Below are 20520 nucleotides of genomic sequence, written 5' to 3'. Positions count from 1 at the left end.
TGCATTTAAGGTCCATGTGACCCCATTAGGAAAATCCAATGTTTTTGTCACTTTCGTAAGGTGGCAGACAGAGCACGACCCGCAAGGATAGTGGCCTGTAACCGGGGGAAGACCCCATAAGGTACTTTGGCGAATGGGAGCTGGTTTTCTCGGCCTAGTGTGGATGAGGATATCTTTGATGTTATTTGTGCGTTTAAAGGCAAAACGAGGGATGGGTAAATCAAGTGTGCCTATGTTCAAGATGTTCCAATGTTTACGAATAATTTTTCTTATTCGGTGTGAGTCAGGGGTAAATGTAGTAACACAGGTCATCGCTGGGTCGGGTACTTTGACCCTATCTTCCAGCAAGTTGTCACGGTTGTTGAATAAAGCTCTTTTACGAGCAGTGTCAATGATCTTTTTGGGATATTCACGCTTTAGGAGATCTTGTTTTAGTGTGTGTGATTCATTCTTATAATCAGAAAGGTTACTACAGTTTCTTCGGATACGAAGGAACTGTCCGAAAGGTAAGTTCTGTCTCAAAGTTTTAGGATGATGACTACTAAAAAGTAGGAGACTATTCCTATCGGTTGGTTTGCGATAGAGGGTTGTAGAGATGTTATCACCCTCTAATCTGATTGTGAGGTCAAGGAAGGGAATTGTTGAGGAAGAGATAGTATTAGTAAATCTCAAGTAAGGGTTCAGGGTGTTGATCCATGAACAAAACTCAACACACTTTGCTCTGTCCCCTTTCCAAAGGATGAAGATGTCATCAATAAATCTTTTCCACATCCCAATATTTTGTAGGTATGGGTTACTGGTGTGAAAAATCTCCCTGTCTTCGAACGCTGACATGTACATGCATGCCAGGCTCGGCGCAAATGTGCTGCCCATCGATGTACCCTGTGTTTGGTGGTAAAGTTGAGAATTGAACTCGAAGAAGTTTTCTGTCAATGCTAGAGTAGCACACTCTAGTACGAAGGCTACTGGTGTCTGCGAGTGCCATTCGCTGTTGGACAAGGCATCTTCAATCACATCCAGGGTAGCTCTCTGTGGAATATTGGTGTATAATGCCTCAACATCCAGTGTGACTAGGAGGTCGACTGATTCTGGATGTTGGGCACTCTCCAGTAGACGGAGCATATCCGTGGTGTCCTTGATAAAGGATGGTGTTTGCCTGACCAGTGGTTGGATAAAGTGGTCTACAAACTTCGACAGTGGTTCCAAAATTGAACCGATCCCTGATACAATGGGTCGTCCAGGGACCGGAGTAGTATTTTTGTGAATCTTTGGTAGACAATAAAAGTAAGGAGTAATTGGTTCCTTAGTTATGAGAAACTCAGCTTCTTTTTTGGTAATCCACCCTTGTGTTTCAGCAGTAAAAACCATTGTGGAGATTATTCTGCTCAATCTGGGGGTGGGATCTTCTCCAATTGGAGTATAAAACTTCCTATCACTTAATTGCCTATTACATTCTACATTGTAGTCTGTAGTAGACATGATGACGGTGGCCCCACCCTTGTCAGCCTGTTTTATGGTAATGCTGGAATCGTTAGCCAGATTTTTGATGGTTATTTCTTCCTCACGGGTCAGATTATGAAACGGGGTTGAGAAAGTCCTGTTGTTGAGGTCTTACAGTACTGCTTTCTCAAAAGTCAATACTTCATTGGGAACCATACTGTTGTTTGGTGTGAATGTAGAAGGTCTATGAAGACCTGAGTCATTGTTAGATGCTGGTGTTTGGTTCTGAAAAAAGGCCTGTAAGCGGATTTTTCTGAAAAAACCTTGTATCTCACATAGGTCTCGAAACCTGTCACTCTTGGGAGTAGGGACAAAACCAAGACCCTTTTGTAGGACCCTTTCTTCTGTAGTGGTTAAAGTTCTTGTCGAGAGGTTGATTATCAGTTTTTCTTCCCCCTTGTCTGGCTCCTGGTTTCCACCGATCGTGTCGGCTGGTCTTGCCATTGGACTCTTTTCTGTCCTCTTCTGCGCCCTCTTCCTCTGCCCCAGCCTCTGCCTAAAAAAGGTGGTTGTTCAACCCCAGGTTGGAAGAAGGGGGGGGGGGGCCTTGTTGGTATAAGGGAAATTGCCAGAAGGGGGGTCCCTGATATGGTGGTAAATTATAGGGTACATATCCCTGATTATGAAAGGGTCTTTGTTGTCGGTTGTTCCAACTTCCAGTGCTGGAATCACTGTTAGTAGAGGAACCCCTGCGTGATGAGGTAGAACCTTCATCTGAGGAATAACCAGTGCCAGTAGCAATGTAATCTGTTTTTAAATACGGGTATACTTTCTCAGTGGAAAATTTTTTGAATGTCCTTCTGAAGTTTGGAAATTTTTTGCTTCATTAGATATTCACGATTGTCTGCTATTTCCGCATTTATTTCAGCTAACTTACTCTTGTAAGCTGCCGTCTGAACAATCACTTTAATCGCCCCTTCCGCTGTTTGGATCCTGATCAAGAGGGCGTCCGCGATTCTCTTTGCTGTATTAATTATGAGAATCAGCCAGTCCCTAGTGCATTTCCATGCAACTAGGGACCATTCTTTTTTGAAAAGGGTGTCCTCAAGGAATAACCGTGGGACATTGTTAACAATAAGGCCATTCGGAGCGATGTTAGCTCTAAGGTACTCTGTCATCATTGCCCCATGTAAAGTGATCTTAAGCCATTCATGTTTCAAGTTAGTTAATGAAGCCCAATCCTCTGAGTGGCTGCTAGATGCTACGCTGCCATCTGCCCCTAACAGGGATGGTGCTCTCAAGATCTCGGCTGCTGCTTCGTCACCGAAGCTCAGTCCCTGGTAGTCCTCCATGTGTTCCTTTTGGGAACTATTGGACTGATGCAACAAATAGAAAGGAAGAACAAGAGGGTAAATTACACTCTTCCAAGATATAAAAAGTGGTCCAGAGTAACATAAGATATGTTCTTGGTAACCTGATCAACAAATCCCACGGACCAGCGTCCGTACAACCGTTATTTCAAAAGGGAGGGAAAGATGGACAAATATTTAACCAGGTCCAGCATACAGGTCCATAAATAGAACTCTAACAAAAAAGGTATGCAGTTCCTAATACAAAGGTTATGTTGATGTTGAGTAGACTCTAGTGAGTATTAGAGTGTAAAAGGGGAGAAGAAACTTCTCCTAGTTGGAATAAGACCCTCACACACCCAGCCAGCTAGGTGTCATGCTTCATCATCGGGTCTGCTCCTTATCGGGGCGGCGCTGCAATCCCCGATCGGCACCCAATTAGGGGCCTTCCTGACGGAGATCTTTTTTCCAGAAGCCGATTGGTGAAGTGCAAGTGAGGGCCCTAAAATTGGTGTAGGTGATAGTGATGTGTGTATGAAAAAATCTAAAATAGGGGAGGTGGTCCACTCAGAAGTATTTTAATGAACGTGGCCCCCACCCTAATTAAAAATAATACGACAAACCAACGCTATAACCAACTGCAAAGATGCTGGTTGATAGCGTCTGTCAGATGGTCGACATGTTTCTTGCCTTGTAGTCAATTTAGACGGCAATTCATCAGGACCAGAATAACTACCTACACTTAAGTGGTGGTGGTCTGTGGTAACGTATACTATTGACCACCTTTACAGCACCCAAAGAAAGTGTGGTACCTGTAACTCAAAAAACATAACCTGCAAAAAAAGGGATTGACAAAATCATCAATACAAATCAATGGATTATTCACTCAATATTGACAAGACATGCAACGTGAAATTGGTACAAGGCTCATGCTCTTAGAGGCTCATAACATGCTTGATAACGTGTCTGTCATACAGTGAGTTTAAAACAACTAAAATAAAAGCAGCCAGAGAAGCACACAAGGAATTTCACTCACCCATTAGGGTCAAGGCAGTGGTGTTGCAGATCCAGCTAGTGGAGACACTAAGTTGTAGTGTCCTAATAACAAGGGGAACGAAATTAAGAGAAACATGATTGATACACAAGGACAGCGCGTAGAGTCCGGCGCCAAATGCCCGAGGTCACAAGAGAAACAACATCCCACAGTGTCATATGGGATAACTGTAGACAAAACAAGGTTGTGCCACGTCTCCATTGAAGGGCACACAAACTAAGGTAAGAAAATAATGATAATGGACACAAGTGGGCGTCTCGTGGTGCCTTGGCTGGCTACAGTTCAGCCCACAGCCCCACGAAGTGAGGACAGGGTCGTAAACATAGCCCGCCATTACCTCACACGGGGATACCAGGTCGCGTCTCCATCTCAGAGCCAAACGCATATTGGCGGTGCAGTCAACCCATCAATATGGGCAAAGACTCGCGTGGTTGACAGTACGACAAGATATTGGTACAGAGCGAAGTTACTGTCAGCCAATGCAGAGTCGGTACCGTAAAGTGGTGCACCGATCCTAGACTAAGTGGTCCTAAGTATGTGGGAGGACGCGGCACACATAAACAATGACAGGAGAATGACAGAATTAAATCCGTTACTCACGGTTTCCTAAAAACGGAGGTGGCGGTAGACCTACCCCACGTCGCTGGTCCGGGATTCACACGAGTATGCTACAGGTAGGCGTGTGATATAGCGGAACAAGCGTGCAGTGGAAGAAGGACTTCCGGGTCATTCATTGGAAAAGGGACTACAGTTCCCTTTACGAGGATGCGCCATCTAGGAATGGGAAGAGCAGTGTTGCCTTCGCAACCAAACGAGACGAAGCCCCGGACTCGTCACATACTCCCAAGCATACAGCCAAGTTGCTCGAAAAAGGCTAGGGTAGGTGGGGGTTTGGAAAAGGGGGGCGGATTAGACAGGAATGAGTAACCAAAGGCTCGTGATGCGTATGGTGTGCTGCTCGTAAGCACCTAAAAGTGAATGGAGATACCGACACCGTGGAGTGACACAACTGTAAGCGACCCCTAGCACGGTCTCAACATTTGTATTTAATCTTTTCTATGTTGTTATTGAGAAGAGATACATCTCGGAATAAAAATGTGCCCTAAATCATGTATGGAAAGAGCAGCAAAAATAAAACAAAGACCATATCCGGAAAAAATGTCCCGATGGTCATAGCACACACCTATGATAATACATGGGTGTAATTCTTATGTGCTGGAATTGTCAGAGGGGGTTACTGGAGGACCGGGTTGGACCAGGTGGTAGACTTCAGAAACCATTGTACATTATTTATCAGAAAAGGGAGGTTGAATTCAGAATAAGAAACCTATTCATGATGTTACCTTATCAAGAGTGTAAACCAAGCTGCTTTACATTCCTTCGAGACTTAGCCGTAAGGCTACTCTCCATAGCTACCACTAGGATAGCTTTCAATAAAGGTTGTCGTTAACCTATCATCAATAAGGGTTGTTTGGACTGGTGCAGGGTGCCCACTATAACTAGTGGACAACATATACCAGGCCAATGTCTCACAGGGCCCATGTTGCACATGTCAGTTGGGACCTCAAAGAGACTAAGCAGCAGCATTCACATATCAATAGGAGGCAAAACCCAACATTGTGGGGTTTTCGACATTTCCACATCTGTGTCTAGGGCAGCCTTTCCTGAGTATGTCTTGAGTGCAAGCACCTGGTGCTCATGTATTAGTGGCCTGCCTCCTAGCCTCCTCCTCCGCATAGAGAAGAGTATTTGCAGCTGCTAGAATATTCATTTGAAGTTATTTACAAACCAGGAAGTGGGAATCTAGCTATTTGAGTCATCCATGTTAAGTGCCCAATAAATACGGTGAGCGACACAGAAGCATGACATGAGCACCTTATGCCCACATCCCCGGGACTCAAAGACATGTTGGTATTTACTCCTCCTGATAGATAACTGTATTGGCATAGCTAAAGGGGAACTGAGTGCAATCCTTGGCATCAGACAATACAAGAAGGGTCTCACTGGCATATCAAATATTACAAAGACATTTCAGTACATCTACTGAGCTGCCCGAGAAGAGTTACATCTGAGAGGCGGTACAAAAGGGGGTGGTGATGGACGGAGCATCAGAACCAATCAAACACTCACACCCAGTCAACAGATCTGGGTTTGATCCATCACCGTTCTTTAGCCCACTCTGCCACCCCAGTTCAGACATGGCCATATGCAAATCAGTCTGATCCTGTGCCTCATGGGAACAGTCCAGCTCGAACTGCCAAGCCATGCCTTCCCTGGACCGGAAACAAGCTTCCTAGGACTGGTTTCTGGCATTTCAGCCGTCTTCAGCCAGGCTTGCATGAATCCAGTGGCAAAGTGAGCAAGGGACTCACGTCTGAGCATACCCTGCCAACTTATGGCGAACAAAGCGGTACAAAAGGGGGTGGTGATGGACGGAGCATCAGAACCAATCAAACACTCACACCCAGTCAACAGATCTGGGTTTAATCCATCACCGTTCTTTAGCCCACTCTGCCACCCCAGTTCAGACATGGCCATTTGCAAATCAGTCTGACCCTGTGCCTCATGGGAACAGTCCAGCCCGAACTGCCAAGCCATGCCTTCCCTGGACCGGAAACAAGCTTCCTAGGACCGGTTTCTGGCATTTCAGCCGTCTACAGCCAGGCTTGCTTGAATCCAGTGGCAAAGTGAGCAAGGGACTCAACGTCTGAGCATACCCTGCCAACTTATGGCGAAAAAGCGGTACAAAAGGGGGTGGTGATGGACGGAGCATCAGAACCAATCAAACACTCACACCCAGTCACCAGATATGGGTTTGATCCATCACCGTTCTTTAGCCCACTCTGCCACCCCAGTTCAGACATAGACATATGCAAATCAGTCTGACCCTGTGCCTCATGGGAACAGTCCAGCCCGAACTGCCAAGCCATGCCTTCCCTGGACCGGAAACAAGCTTCCTAGGACCGGTTTCTGGCATTTCACCCGTCTTCAGCCAGGCTTGCTTGAATCCAGTGGCAAAGTGAGCAAGGGTAAACGTCTGAGCATACCCTGCGAACTTATGGCGAACAAAGAGGTACTAAAGGGGGTGGTGATGGATGGAGCATCAGAACCAATCAAACACTCACACCCAGTCAACAGATCTGGGTTTGATCCATCACTGTTCTTTAGCCCACTCTGCCACCCCAGTTCAGACATGGCCATATGCAAATCAGTCTGACCCTGTGCCTCATGGGAACAGTCCAGCCCGAAATGCCAAGCCATGCCTTCCCTGGACCGTAAACAAGCTTCCCAGGACCGGTTTCTGGCATTTCAGTCGTCTTCAGCAAGGCTTGCTTGAATCCAGTGGCAAAGTGAGCAAGGGACTCACGTCTGAGCATACCCATCTGAGAGGCGGCCACATGGTAGTCCCTGTCTCCCTGAGTCCACACATTCTGAAGCAAGGCCATGCCAGGCATCAAGGACATGTAATGGCTGTTGTGAATCAGGCAGAGAGTGTGGTATAAACCAGTGGCGTAACAAAAGTTTAAGGGGTGCCCCTGCAATGTACACATAGTGGCCCCTGCTCCTGATTTATTCCGGATCGCTCAGGCCTGAGTACTGTGCTTAGGGGGCCCCCTGCAGCTAGGCCCCCCCACACCGCAGAGGATGCGGGGGCCTGTGTTACGCCCCTGGTATTAACCAGTAGGCAGAACACCTGGTGGCTGGTTGTCTGCCACGACTGGGCAATGTGTACCATTTGCACCCAATTATTTCTTTAGATATTCCCCTCTCTATGGCACGAGTCAGTGCCAACTTTGCAATTTTCCGGGCTGATCACTATTTCAAAGTCAGTCAGTCACAAAAACTTTATTCAGCCAATTACGGCCATTAAAGTACAGATGTTATAAAAACGTGCTTCAATAAATAGAGCAGCATTACAAGATTCAAGACACTTTCGGGGATAAAACAGTGTACATACCTATGATAATCAATTATAGCATTTATAAAGCGCACTACATACCCGTGAGGGTATCAAGGCGCTAGGGGAGCGGGGGACGCCGCTACTGTTCGAAGAGCCAGGTCTTGAGGAGTCTCCTGAAGGTAAAGAGGTCTTCGGTCTGCCGCAGGCGGATGAGGAGGGTGTTCCATGTCTTGGCGGCGAGGTGGGAGAGTGATCTGCCGCCGGCGGTCGCTCTTCGGATGCGGGGGACGGTATCTATAAGATGCATAAAACATATATAAAAGGGCCAATAGGTCTCATGCTAAAGGCTAAAAATTTAAAAGAGTTAAAAAATAAGAACAGATCCGAACATACAAATATGATAAGGGCGGGGCAGTTATATTGAGCTGTATCTGTTTCTAACTCCCAGCGAAAGGCAAACACATTTCCCATTGCCGGGCAAATTTTCTCTACCTACAGTCGTTGCATTCGCTCAGAAGCCTCCTTATGGGAGTTTGTATTAAAGGAACGGAGAATAGGGCATTGTGAATGAATTCCAGAAGTTTCCTGGAGCCGAACTGGTGCAGTCCACCTCAGCGGACTACTTAGCGCCCAAGTCCACAACTCGCGCGTTCCGCAGGAAGTCTGCGTAGTTTGGGGTCCACGGAGTGGTCCCCCAATCGAGGAGAGTCCTGCATGGTAGGTGACCCAGCATTCCAGGGGACTCCTACCTTCCATCACTAACTGTTGGCCATCACAAGATCATAGCCCCATGGAATCCGACAAGTGGAGCCGTCAAATGTTTCATGAGAACTCTCAACAGCTCCTACGAGATGCTGAGGAGGAACGTGACGGTGTTGACTGGGCTGTATATAGGGTCCGGCTCGAATCCTGCAATGCGCCACATACTCCTACAAAGAATACTGCTGTCTGCAGCATCCCTGTTGTTGGGTCACAGAGGAGAAACACTGTCGAAGCATCCCACATGGCGACCCCACTGAAATACGACTTCACTTCCACTTACAAGACTAGCAAGGGCCAAGAGGCATTCGACAGCGGGCATCCTCCACGCTGGGCACATGCCCTCCTGTGTGGCAGAATTCCTGGAAGCAGATTCATAGCTCAGTTTGAGCCTTGCCCACTGGGCAGTGAGTTCCAGGAAAGCTCTGTGGTTGCCCTGCAGCCTGGCAGTGAAAAGCTAGCACGGAGTGAACCTCAGATTAAAAGGTTCGCTGGAGAGGTGCACGGCTATTTTTACTCTTTAAGTAGGTGCCAAGATGCCATGCCATTACTTATATTATTAACTCTAGCTTTCGGCCAACTGTGTTCAGCTTAAAGTCTGGCACTGAACACGGCAAGCAGGGTCGGACTGGCCTATAGGGCGACCTGGCAGTGCCCGAAGCCCGGCCTGATCTATCAGTGGATGGGCCAGTTTTATGGCTGTTTGTGGGCCTGTTTTATGGCCTGCTGCGGTGGCTTTTAGTAACTGTTGGTTAAGGTGTCTATGGAATTACCGAAAAACATCACCTGCAGCAAGCACAGATGCGGCAGTTTCCCATACATTGCAAAACACTCATGCATCTCGTCTTTCCAAGTTCAAAAGGGTATTATTTGTAAACATGGGCCGCTTTTTTAGCGATCTGATTAGTTAACTGGGGCCAGTTTTAATTTGATTCCTGGATGTGGCGCTACGGCCAGAGCTGCGGACTTTGGAGCTAGGAAGCGGGATCGATTCTCGGCATCTGCTCACCATCCCCGGACTCTGGGCACTTCAGTCAATCTCCCCGTGCCTCATAAAACAAAAACTATAATGTGTCCCTGTGAAATGTAACTGACGCTCGTGTAAAGAGGCCCTATACCTTCGGGTCGAGTTTGCACCTAAATGTCTGTCCAGAAACTGCGGTGCGCCCTGAAAACACAGACCTGGTTGAAGCTGCAACATGGCACGGCCAGCATCTGCAGCAGGTTTAACATTTCACACAAGGGGGGTCCTATGTATTTCACAAAGCGGCTGATTGATTCACATCTAGCATCAGAGGCCAACCCTGCTCACAAACTAGAGACACGCGCTCATTTTAATGCATGAAAGGAGGCCCTGAGAGGGCGGGATTGTGAGCAGTGAAGTGCGCAAGGGCAGCGGGGGCAGGACCGGGCAAGGACCCCAGGATCACATATGAGGGGCTGCACGAGGGGCTCGTTCTCTCTCCCTTCTTGTGCAGTTTCTAGCCTGATCTTATAATACTGCTTAACATAATATTTATGCTTAATTTTACTTACCTTTATAATGTGTGTCCTTAATTTCAAAATGTGTTTAGTATTCTAGCGTTTAATTTACAATTCAATTAAAAAGATTGTAACATACAAGACAAACCTTGGCAGTAGTTTTGTCCCACAAGTTCACCTGGCACACGGTAGGCAGCACAGAACATGCACAGCTCAGGTCGAAGCTGTACGAGCTTCCCTCCATCAAAGAACATGCACAGCTTGAGCAGAAGCAGTGCCAGCTTCCCTCCACCACAGAACATGCACAGCTCTAACAGGAGCAGTGTAAGCTTCCCTTCCCCACAGAACATGCACAGCTCTAACAGGAGCAGTGTGAGCTTCCCTTCCCCACAGAACATGCACAGCTCTAACAGGAGCAGTGTAAGCTTCCCTTCACCACAAAACACACACAGCTCGAGCAGAAGCAGTGCGAGCTTCCCTTCACCACAAAACACACACAGCTCGAGCAGAAGCAGTGCGAGCTTCCCTTCACCACAGAACATGCACAGCTCGAGCAGAAGCAGTGCGAGCTTCCCTTCATCACAGAACATGCACAGCTTGAGCAGAAGCAGTGCAAGCTTCCCTCCACCACAGAAGATGCACAGCTCTAACAGGAGCAGTGTAAGCTTCCCTTCCCCACAGAACATGCACAGCTCTAGCAGGAGCAGTGTAAGCTTCCCTTCACCACAGAACACACACAGCTCGAGCAGAAGCAGTGCGAGCTTCCCTTCACCACAGAACATGCACAGCTCGAGCAGAAGCAGTGCGAGCTTCCCTTCATCACAGAACCTGCACGCTTGGGCAGAAGCAGTGCGAGCTTCCCTCCACCACAGAACATGCACAGCTCAGGTCGAAGCTGTACGAGCTTCCCTCCATCAAAGAACATGCACAGCTTGAGCAGAAGCAGTGCCAGCTTCCCTCCACCACAGAACATGCACAGCTCTAACAGGAGCAGTGTAAGCTTCCCTTCCCCACAGAACATGCACAGCTCTAACAGGAGCAGTGTAAGCTTCCCTTCCCCACAGAACATGCACAGCTCTAACAGGAGCAGTGTAAGCTTCCCTTCACCACAAAACACACACAGCTCGAGCAGAAGCAGTGCGAGCTTCCCTTCACCACAAAACACACACAGCTCGAGCAGAAGCAGTGCGAGCTTCCCTTCACCACAGAACATGCACAGCTCGAGCAGAAGCAGTGCGAGCTTTCCTTCATCACAGAACATGCACAGCTTGAGCAGAAGCAGTGCAAGCTTCCCTCCACCACAGAAGATGCACAGCTCTAACAGGAGCAGTGTAAGCTTCCCTTCCCCACAGAACATGCACAGCTCTAGCAGGAGCAGTGTAAGCTTCCCTTCACCACAGAACACACACAGCTCGAGCAGAAGCAGTGCGAGCTTCCCTTCACCACAGAACATGCACAGCTCGAGCAGAAGCAGTGCGAGCTTCCCTTCATCACAGAACCTGCACGCTTGGGCAGAAGCAGTGCGAGCTTCCCTCCATCACACAACACGCACAGCTTGAGCAGAAGCAGTGCAACCTTCCCTCCATCACAGAACATGCACAGCTTGAGCAGAAGCAGTGCAAGCTTCCCTCCATCACAGAACATGCACAGCTCGAGCAGAAGCAGTGCCAGCTTCCCTCCACCACAGAACATGCACAGCTCTAACAGGAGCAGTGTAAGCTTCCCTTCATCACAGAACATGCACAGCTCGAGCAGAAGCAGTGCAAGCTTCGCTCCATCATAGAACACACACAGCTCGAGCAGAAGCAGTGCGACCTTCCCTTCACCAGAGAACATGCACAGCTCGAGCAGAAGCAGTGCAAGCTTCCCTCCATCACAGAACCTGCATGTTCGGGCAGAAGCAGTGCAAGCTTCGCTCCATCACAGAACACACACAGCTCGAGCAGAAGCAGTGCGACCTTCCCTTCACCACACAACACGCACAGCTTGAGCAGAAGCAGTGCAGGCTTCCCTCCGTCACAGAACATGCAAAGCTCGGGTAGGAGCATAGCAGGCTTCCCTCTATCACAGAACAAGCACAGCTCGGGCAGAAGCAGTGCAAGCTTCCCTCCATCACAGAACATGCACAGCACGGACAGAAGCAATGCAGGCTTCCCTCCATCACAGAACATGCACAGCTCGGGTAGGAGCATAGCAGGCTTCCCTCTATCACAAAACACACACAGCTCGAGCAGAAGCAGTGCGAGCTTCCCTTCACCACAAAACACACACAGCTCGAGCAGAAGCAGTGCGAGCTTCCCTTCACCACAGAACATGCACAGCTCGAGCAGAAGCAGTGCGAGCTTCCCATCATCACAGAACATGCACAGCTTGAGCAGAAGCAGTGCAAGCTTCCCTCCACCACAGAAGATGCACAGCTCTAACAGGAGCAGTGTAAGCTTCCCTTCCCCACAGAACATGCACAGCTCTAGCAGGAGCAGTGTAAGCTTCCCTTCACCACAGAACACACACAGCTCGAGCAGAAGCAGTGCGAGCTTCCCTTCGCCACAGAACATGCACAGCTCGAGCAGAAGCAGTGCGAGCTTCCCTTCATCACAGAACCTGCACGCTTGGGCAGAAGCAGTGCGAGCTTCCCTCCATCACACAACACGCACAGCTTGAGCAGAAGCAGTGCAACCTTCCCTCCATCACAGAACATCCACAGCTTGAGCAGAAACAGTGCAAGCTTCCCTCCATCACAGAACATGCACAGCTCGAGCAGAAGCAGTGCCAGCTTCCCTCCACCACAGAACATGCACAGCTCTAACAGGAGCAGTGTAAGCTTCCCTTCATCACAGAACATGCACAGCTCGAGCAGAAGCAGTGCAAGCTTCGCTCCATCACAGAACACACACAGCTCGAGCAGAAGCAGTGCGACCTTCCCTTCACCACAGAACATGCACAGCTCGAGCAGAAGCAGTGCAAGCTTCCCTCCATCACAGAACCTGCACGTTCGGGCAGAAGCAGTGCAAGCTTCGCTCCATCACAGAACACACACAGCTCGAGCAGAAGCAGTGCGACCTTCCCTTCACCACACAACACGCACAGCTTGAGCAGAAGCAGTGCAGGCTTCCCTCCGTCACAGAACATGCAAAGCTCGGGTAGGAGCATAGCAGGCTTCCCTACATCACAGAACATGCACAGCTCGGGCAGAAGCAGTGCAAGCTTCCCTCCATCACAGAACCTGTACAGCACGGACAGAAGCAATGCAGGCTTCCCTCCATCACAGAACATGCACAGCTCGGGTAGGAGCATAGCAGGCTTCCCTCTATCACAGAACAAGCACAGCTCGGGCAGAAGCAGTGCAAGCTTCCCTCCATCACAGAACATGCACAGCACGGACAGAAGCAATGCAGGCTTCCCTCCATCACAGAACATGCACAGCTCGGGTAGGAGCATAGCAGGCTTCCCTACATCACTGAACATGCACAGCTCGGGCAGAAGCAGTGCAAGCATCCCTCCATCATTGAACATGCACAGCTCGGGTAGGAGCATAGCAGGCTTCCCTCCATCACAGAACATGCACAGCTCGGGTAGGAGCATAGCAGGCTTCCCTACATCACAGAACATGCACAGCTCGGGCAGAAGCAGTGCAAGCATCCCCACATCACTGAACATGCACACTTCGAGCAGAAGCTGTGCAAGCATCCCTCCATCACTGAACATGCACAGCTCGGGCAGAAGCAGTGCAAGCATCCCTCCATCACTGAACATGCACAGCTCGGGTAGGAGCATAGCAGGCTTCCCTACATCACAGAACATGCACAGCTCGGGCAGAAGCAGTGCAAGCATCCCTACATCACTGAACATGCACACCTCGAGCAGAAGCTGTGCAAGCTTCCCTACCTCACAGAACATGCACAGCTCGGGCAGAAGCAGTGCAAGCATCCCTCCATCACAGGACATTCACAGCACGGATAGAAGCATAGCAGGCTTCCCTCTATCACAGAACAAGCACAGCTCAGGCAGAAGCAGTGCACGCTTCACTCCATCACAGAACATGCACAGCTCGGGTAGGAGCAGTGGAAGATTCCCCCATCATAGAACCTGTACAGCACGGACAGAAGCAATGCAAGCTTCCCTCCATCACAGAACATGCACAGCTCTGGTAGGAGCATAGCAGACTTCCCTCTATCACAGAACAAGCACAGCTCGGGCAGAAGCAGTGCAAGCTTCCCTTCATCACTGAACCTGTACAGCACGGACAGAAGCAATGCAAGCTTCCCTACATCACAGAACATGCACAGCTCGGGCAGAAGCAGTGCAAGCATCCCTCCATCACAGAACAAGCAAATCTCGGGCAGAAGCAGTGCAAACATCCCTCCGTCACAGAACATGCAAAGCTCGGGTAGGAGCATAGCAGGCTTCCCTCTATCACAGAACAAGCACAGCTCGGGCAGAAGCAGTGCAAGCTTCCCTCCATCACAGAACATGCACAGCACGGACAGAAGCAATGCAGGCTTCCCTCCATCACAGAACATGCACAGCTCGGGTAGGAGCATAGCAGGCTTCCCTCTATCACAAAACACACACAGCTCGGGCAGAAGCAGTGCAAGCTTCCCTTCATCACTGAACCTGTACAGCACGGACAGAAGCAATGAAAGCTTCCCTACATCACAGAACATGCACAGCTCGGGCAGAAGCAGTGCAAGCTTCCCTCCATCACTGAACATGCAAAGCTCGGGTAGGAGCATAGCAGGCTTCCCTCTATCACAGAACAAGCACAGCTCGGGCAGAAGCAGTGCAAGCTTCCCTTCATCACTGAACCTGTACAGCTTGAGTAGAAGCAGTGTAAACTTCCCTCCTTGCAGTAGAGCGACAGCTCGGGCTGAAGTGGTGCAATCTTCCCTCATTACAATACAGCGACAGCTTGGGTAGAAGCAGTGCAAGCTTCCCTCCACCACAGGACCTGTACAGCTCTGGTAAAATCAGTGTGAGCTTTCCTCCTTTCAGTATATCGACAGCTTGGACAGAAGTAGTGTAAACTTCCCTCCATCACAGAACATGAACAGCCCAGGTAGTAGCAGTGCAACCCTCCCTCCCTCCATCACAGAACCAGTACAGCTAGGGTAGACGCAGTGCAAGCTTCCCTTCATCAAAGAACATGCACAGCTCGGGAAACGTCTATGTTTCTTTCTAATTATGCACCTCTTTGTAGGTTTCCTTCTTACATGCATGCATCAGGCGTGAGTACTCGTGACAGAAACCGAAGCTCAGATAGCGCGGCACATTCTACTCATGAGTAGAACGATTAAGGATCTGAGAAAAGATTGAAGAATGATGACGTTGCAGAGGCTGAGCTGGTGGCTCGTAGGTCCTCGCTCAGCAGTGCCAAGCAGGAGAGTGAGGCGAGAAAGGCAGGGTTTGGGCTGTGCAACATTCAATGACTCTAATGTCCCATGTGCAGGACACATCTGGGCCTCACAGTCAGTGTCACAGACTCCTGTCCTGCGAGAAGTGATAAAACCAGAGAGGCACCGCTAGACAGTCGGTCCGAGAGGTAATCATAGCCTTTTATTCGGTGATTGAATGCCCGGGTACAGTTTTAATCAGCATTCATAAACACATTATCTCATGGGACCGGAGTTCAAAGTCTTCCCGTCTTTTCGGTGATTAAATGCACGCGCTTTGTTTGAATTTTTCATTAGTGAAACCTTTCGTCCTCACCAGAGTTCAAAATCCGTCCCCGTAATGCGCCTTCAGATTGTAGCGATAGTCTCGGCGTCCGATCAGTTCCTCACATGCAGGAACTGTGCACAGATGTAAGCGGCAGGAGTTCTTCACAGGCTGAAGCTGTGCATAGAGTGGAGCTGTACAAGGTATTCACAGGCTGGTGCTGCGCAGAGACCGGAGCTGTCGGAGTTCTTCACAGGCTGGAGCAGTGCAAAGACTGGAGCTAAGGGAGTTCTTTACAAACTAGAGGTGTGCACACATTGCAGCAGTGCACAGGCGGGAGCTGTAGGAGTTCTTCACAGGCTGGTGCTGTGCACAGAGTGAAGCTGTAGGAGTTCTTCACAGGCTGGAGTAGTGCACAGACTGGATGTAGGATTTTTCACAGGCTGGTGCTGTGCACAGACTGGAGCTGCAGGAGTTCTTCACAGGGTGGTGCTGTGAGCAGACTGAAGCTGTAGGAGTTCTTCACAGGCTGGAGCATTGCACAGACTGGAGCTGCAGGAGTTCTTCACAGGATGATGCTGTGCACAGACTGGAGCTGTAGGAGTTCTTCACAGGCTGGAGCATTGCACAGACTGGAGCTGTAGGAGTTCTTCACAGGCTGGAGCAGTGCACAGACTAGAGCAGTAGGAGTTCTTCACAGGCTGGGGCTGTAGGAGTTCTTCACAGGCTGGAGCAGTGCGCAGACTGAAGGTGCAGGAGTTCTTCACAGGGTGGTGCTGTGCACAGACTGAAGCTGTAGGTGTTCTTCACAGGCTGGTGCTGTGCACAGACTGGAGCTGTAGGAGTTCTTCACAGGCTGGAGCAGTGCGCAGACTGGAGGTGCAGGAGTTATTCACAGGGTGGTGCAGTGCACAGACTGGCGCTGTAGGAGTTCTTCACAGGCTGGTGTTGTGCCCAGACTGGAGCTGCAGGAGTTCTTCTCAGGGTTGTGCTGTGCACAGACTGGAGCTGTAGGAGTTCTTCACAGGCTGGAGCAGTGCGCAGACTGGAGGTGAAGGAGTTATTCACATGCTGGAGCAGTGCACAGACTGGAGGTGCAGGAGTTCTTCACAGGATGATGCTGTGCACAGACTGGAGCTGTAGGAGTTCTTCACAGGCCGGAGCAGTGCAAAGACTGGAGCTGTAGGAGTTCTTCACAGGCTGGAGCAGTGCACACCCTGGAGCTGTAGGAGTTCTTCACAGGCGGGTACTGTGCACAGACTGGAGCTGTAGGAGTTCTTCACGGGCTGGAGCATTGCACAGACTGGAGCTGTAGGAGTTCTTCACAGGCTGGAGCAGTGCACAGACTAGAGCAGTAGGAGTTCTTCACAGGCTGGTGCTGTGCACAGACTGGGGCTGTAGGAGTTCCTCACTGGCTGGAGCAGTGCACAGACTGGAGCTAAGGGAGTTCTTTACAAACTAGAGGTGTGCACACATTGCAGCAGTGCACAGGCGGGAGCTGTAGGAGTTCTTCACAGGCTGGTGCTGTGCACAGAGTGAAGCTGTAGGAGTTCTTCACAGGCTGGAGTAGTGCACAGACTGGATGTAGGATTTTTCACAGGCTGGTGCTGTGCACAGACTGGAGCTGCAGGAGTTCTTCACAGGGTGGTGCTGTGAGCAGACTGAAGCTGTAGGAGTTCTTCACAGGCTGGAGCATTGCACAGACTGGAGCTGCAGGAGTTCTTCACAGGATGATGCTGTGCACAGACTGGAGCTGTAGGAGTTCTTCACAGGCTGGAGCATTGCACAGACTGGAGCTGTAGGAGTTCTTCACAGGCTGGAGCAGTGCACAGACTAGAGCAGTAGGAGTTCTTCACAGGCTGGGGCTGTAGGAGTTCTTCACAGGCTGGAGCAGTGCGCAGACTGAAGGTGCAGGAGTTCTTCACAGGGTGGTGCTGTGCACAGACTGAAGCTGTAGGTGTTCTTCACAGGCTGGTGCTGTGCACAGACTGGAGCTGTAGGAGTTCTTCACAGGCTGGAGCAGTGCGCAGACTGGAGGTGCAGGAGTTATTCACAGGGTGGTGCAGTGCACAGACTGGCGCTGTAGGAGTTCTTCACAGGCTGGTGTTGTGCCCAGACTGGAGCTGCAGGAGTTCTTCTCAGGGTTGTGCTGTGCACAGACTGGAGCTGTAGGAGTTCTTCACAGGCTGGAGCAGTGCGCAGACTGGAGGTGAAGGAGTTATTCACATGCTGGAGCAGTGCACAGACTGGAGGTGCAGGAGTTCTTCACAGGATGATGCTGTGCACAGACTGGAGCTGTAGGAGTTCTTCACAGGCCGGAGCAGTGCAAAGACTGGAGCTGTAGGAGTTCTTCACAGGCTGGAGCAGTGCACACCCTGGAGCTGTAGGAGTTCTTCACAGGCGGGTACTGTGCACAGACTGGAGCTGTAGGAGTTCTTCACGGGCTGGAGCATTGCACAGACTGGAGCTGTAGGAGTTCTTCACAGGCTGGAGCAGTGCACAGACTAGAGCAGTAGGAGTTCTTCACAGGCTGGTGCTGTGCACAGACTGGGGCTGTAGGAGTTCCTCACTGGCTGGAGCAGTGCACAGACTGGAGGTGCAGGAGTTCTTCACAGGGTGGTGCTGTGCACAGCCTGGAGCTGTAGGAGTTCTTCACAGGCTGAAGCGCAGCAGCTTGACAGCAGAGGCGCAGCCAGTTTTGGACAGGTCGAAGCTTCCCCACACAGAGGTGATCCTGGGTGTACCTCTAATTCTCCCCCTGTGTTTTCATCTATTCTTGCAGCGCTGCCTGGAACTGCCAATGCCCTGCTAACAAGAATACATTGAGATGTTTGGCCAGGCTTACATCCTTATCCAAAATGGCTGCATCCATCACCCTTCCCTTGCTGCCTTTGAATACATCTCAAACCATCTGCCTCACTCATGACACCTTCTTTGGGCAAAGCAGGAGAATGTGGGGGATTGAGGTACTCCGTCTTGTACTGTGTTCCTTTCTGTACCACCCCAACAGTTTCTGCTGGGAGCTCTGAAACACATCCCAGCCGAGTGATCACTGATCACAAGCTGAACTGTGTCTGCACTAAGCGATGGCAAACACAGCAGGCGGAGCACTGTGCGCGTCTGCTGACAACTGTCAGAAGCAGTCATTTCAAACTGTTGTCAGTCACCAGTTACTAGGTGGGCTTCTGCTAGTGATGGGTGGATATCCAGAGAGAGGGTGTGGAGCAGGACGGAGGCCAAAACAAGAGATTGAGCCAGCGGCAGAGAGAAGATCGAATGTACAGAATACACAAGGGGTAACTGTGTAATATGTTCAAATATTACCATCGGTCGAGGGAAGTCACCAACCATCAAGTTTGCAAAAATGCATAACTTACTTTTTTGCCGCATAATTTGCATACCCTTGCTGCATAATTTAGACCTCATTGCCGCATAATTCTAGTAGCCACGGCAATGTGAACTTTTGAGTAGCGAACAGTTTGGGGGCAGTCACTTGGACTCAGTATTTCACAGACACCCCGACATCTTTCCCATATTTCAGAGTTCACTGCACTGTTTTTTATACCATTGCATTTCGTACACCAAAAGCTTAAAACATGTAATATATCTGAATATATATCTATATATATATATATATATATATATATATATATATATATATATATATATATATATATATATATATATATATATATATATACATGCATGTATAATAAACCGAAGTGTTAGATGATCCTGCAGCTTCCCAGGAGAACAGGTAACCCTGGGGCGGGAAAAAACAACCCACGAGCCCATTCCATGTTGGGCCCCACGGGTCCATTTAGAAATGGGGAAACGCCAGCCCATTTTCACCCCAGTAGCACCTTATTTTGTGCAGACTTTGACCCGGAGCTGTAGGCTGCTTTTTTTATCCGAAAACCAGAGTGAAATAAAGAAAATGTCCAATCCCACTCTCCCCACTTCCAACGAGGGCCATATGAGCCCATAGGAGCCCTCGCGGCTGCAGCGCTCCTCCACCTGATCTCTCCGTGCTTACACACAGCGCCATTTTGTCCCTGCACAGCCTATCCTAGCATCTTTTTAGAAAAATATACAATGATACAAAAGTTGAGAGAGTTTATTGCATAGGATCACGTGTCATATGACGTCTTTGCCTACAACGGCACGACTTATGCTAATTAATAGTCAGTAATTCTAGGATTTCTAAACTGTGACCGTCTGATTAATGTTCATTATCTTAAAATCACACGGGGTCTGGTTTTTTATGCCTCACTGAAACCAGTGTTAACCATACGAAAACCTAAACTATGTGCCAATGCCTATTAATGTGCTCATCATAAAGCACACTGCATTAGATGCCCATACACTAGGAGCAATGGGCAGGTTCCCTTTGGGCTCCTTCATACTTTTCAGTGCAGCTCCAGCAAAGCGCAGCCGTCCTCCGCCCTCCCCCCACGAACACATGCACATTCTGAACTTTGAAACTGAAAGGAAGTGTTGTGAGCCGCTTCTCACCGGGGGACAGAGATTATGGGCCATATGTAGGTAAAACGTGTTTTGCGATTCTCTAATTGCAATTTTTAGGGAATCGCAATTAGAGAATTGCAAAACGCAATGTAGGTAGGATTAGCAAAATATTTTGCGATTCCCACCTATTCCTTATTTGCGAATCCCAAATTGAGATTCGCAGATAAGGAATACCTTGCCATTCATTCCTATGGGCTAGAAGGTTCATAGGAATGAATAGGAAGACATTCTCAATTTGCGATTCTCAGTTAGAGAATCGCAAATTGAGAATGCAATTTCAAGGTTGCAAGGGTGTCAATAGGACACCCTTTTGCACCCCTGAAATAAACATGTGTGCACATGTGGTGCACATA

The 20520-nt window shown here is 49.3% G+C and overlaps 1 protein-coding gene across 2 annotated transcripts in view; it reads left to right on the top strand.

The window, feature by feature from the left end:
• Positions 1 to 20520, top strand: part of LOC146808871 (phospholipase A2 inhibitor gamma subunit B-like) — a 256826-nt gene that overhangs the window by 50907 nt on the left and 185399 nt on the right. The gene's annotated exons all lie outside the window — the stretch shown is intronic.

This window comes from Triturus cristatus, chromosome 7 (assembly GCF_964204655.1).
Source record: "Triturus cristatus chromosome 7, aTriCri1.1, whole genome shotgun sequence".
Lineage (NCBI taxonomy): Eukaryota > Metazoa > Chordata > Amphibia > Caudata > Salamandridae > Triturus > Triturus cristatus.
Note: the sequence above shows the minus strand (reverse complement) of the source record. Positions and strands in the feature narration are given on the sequence as shown.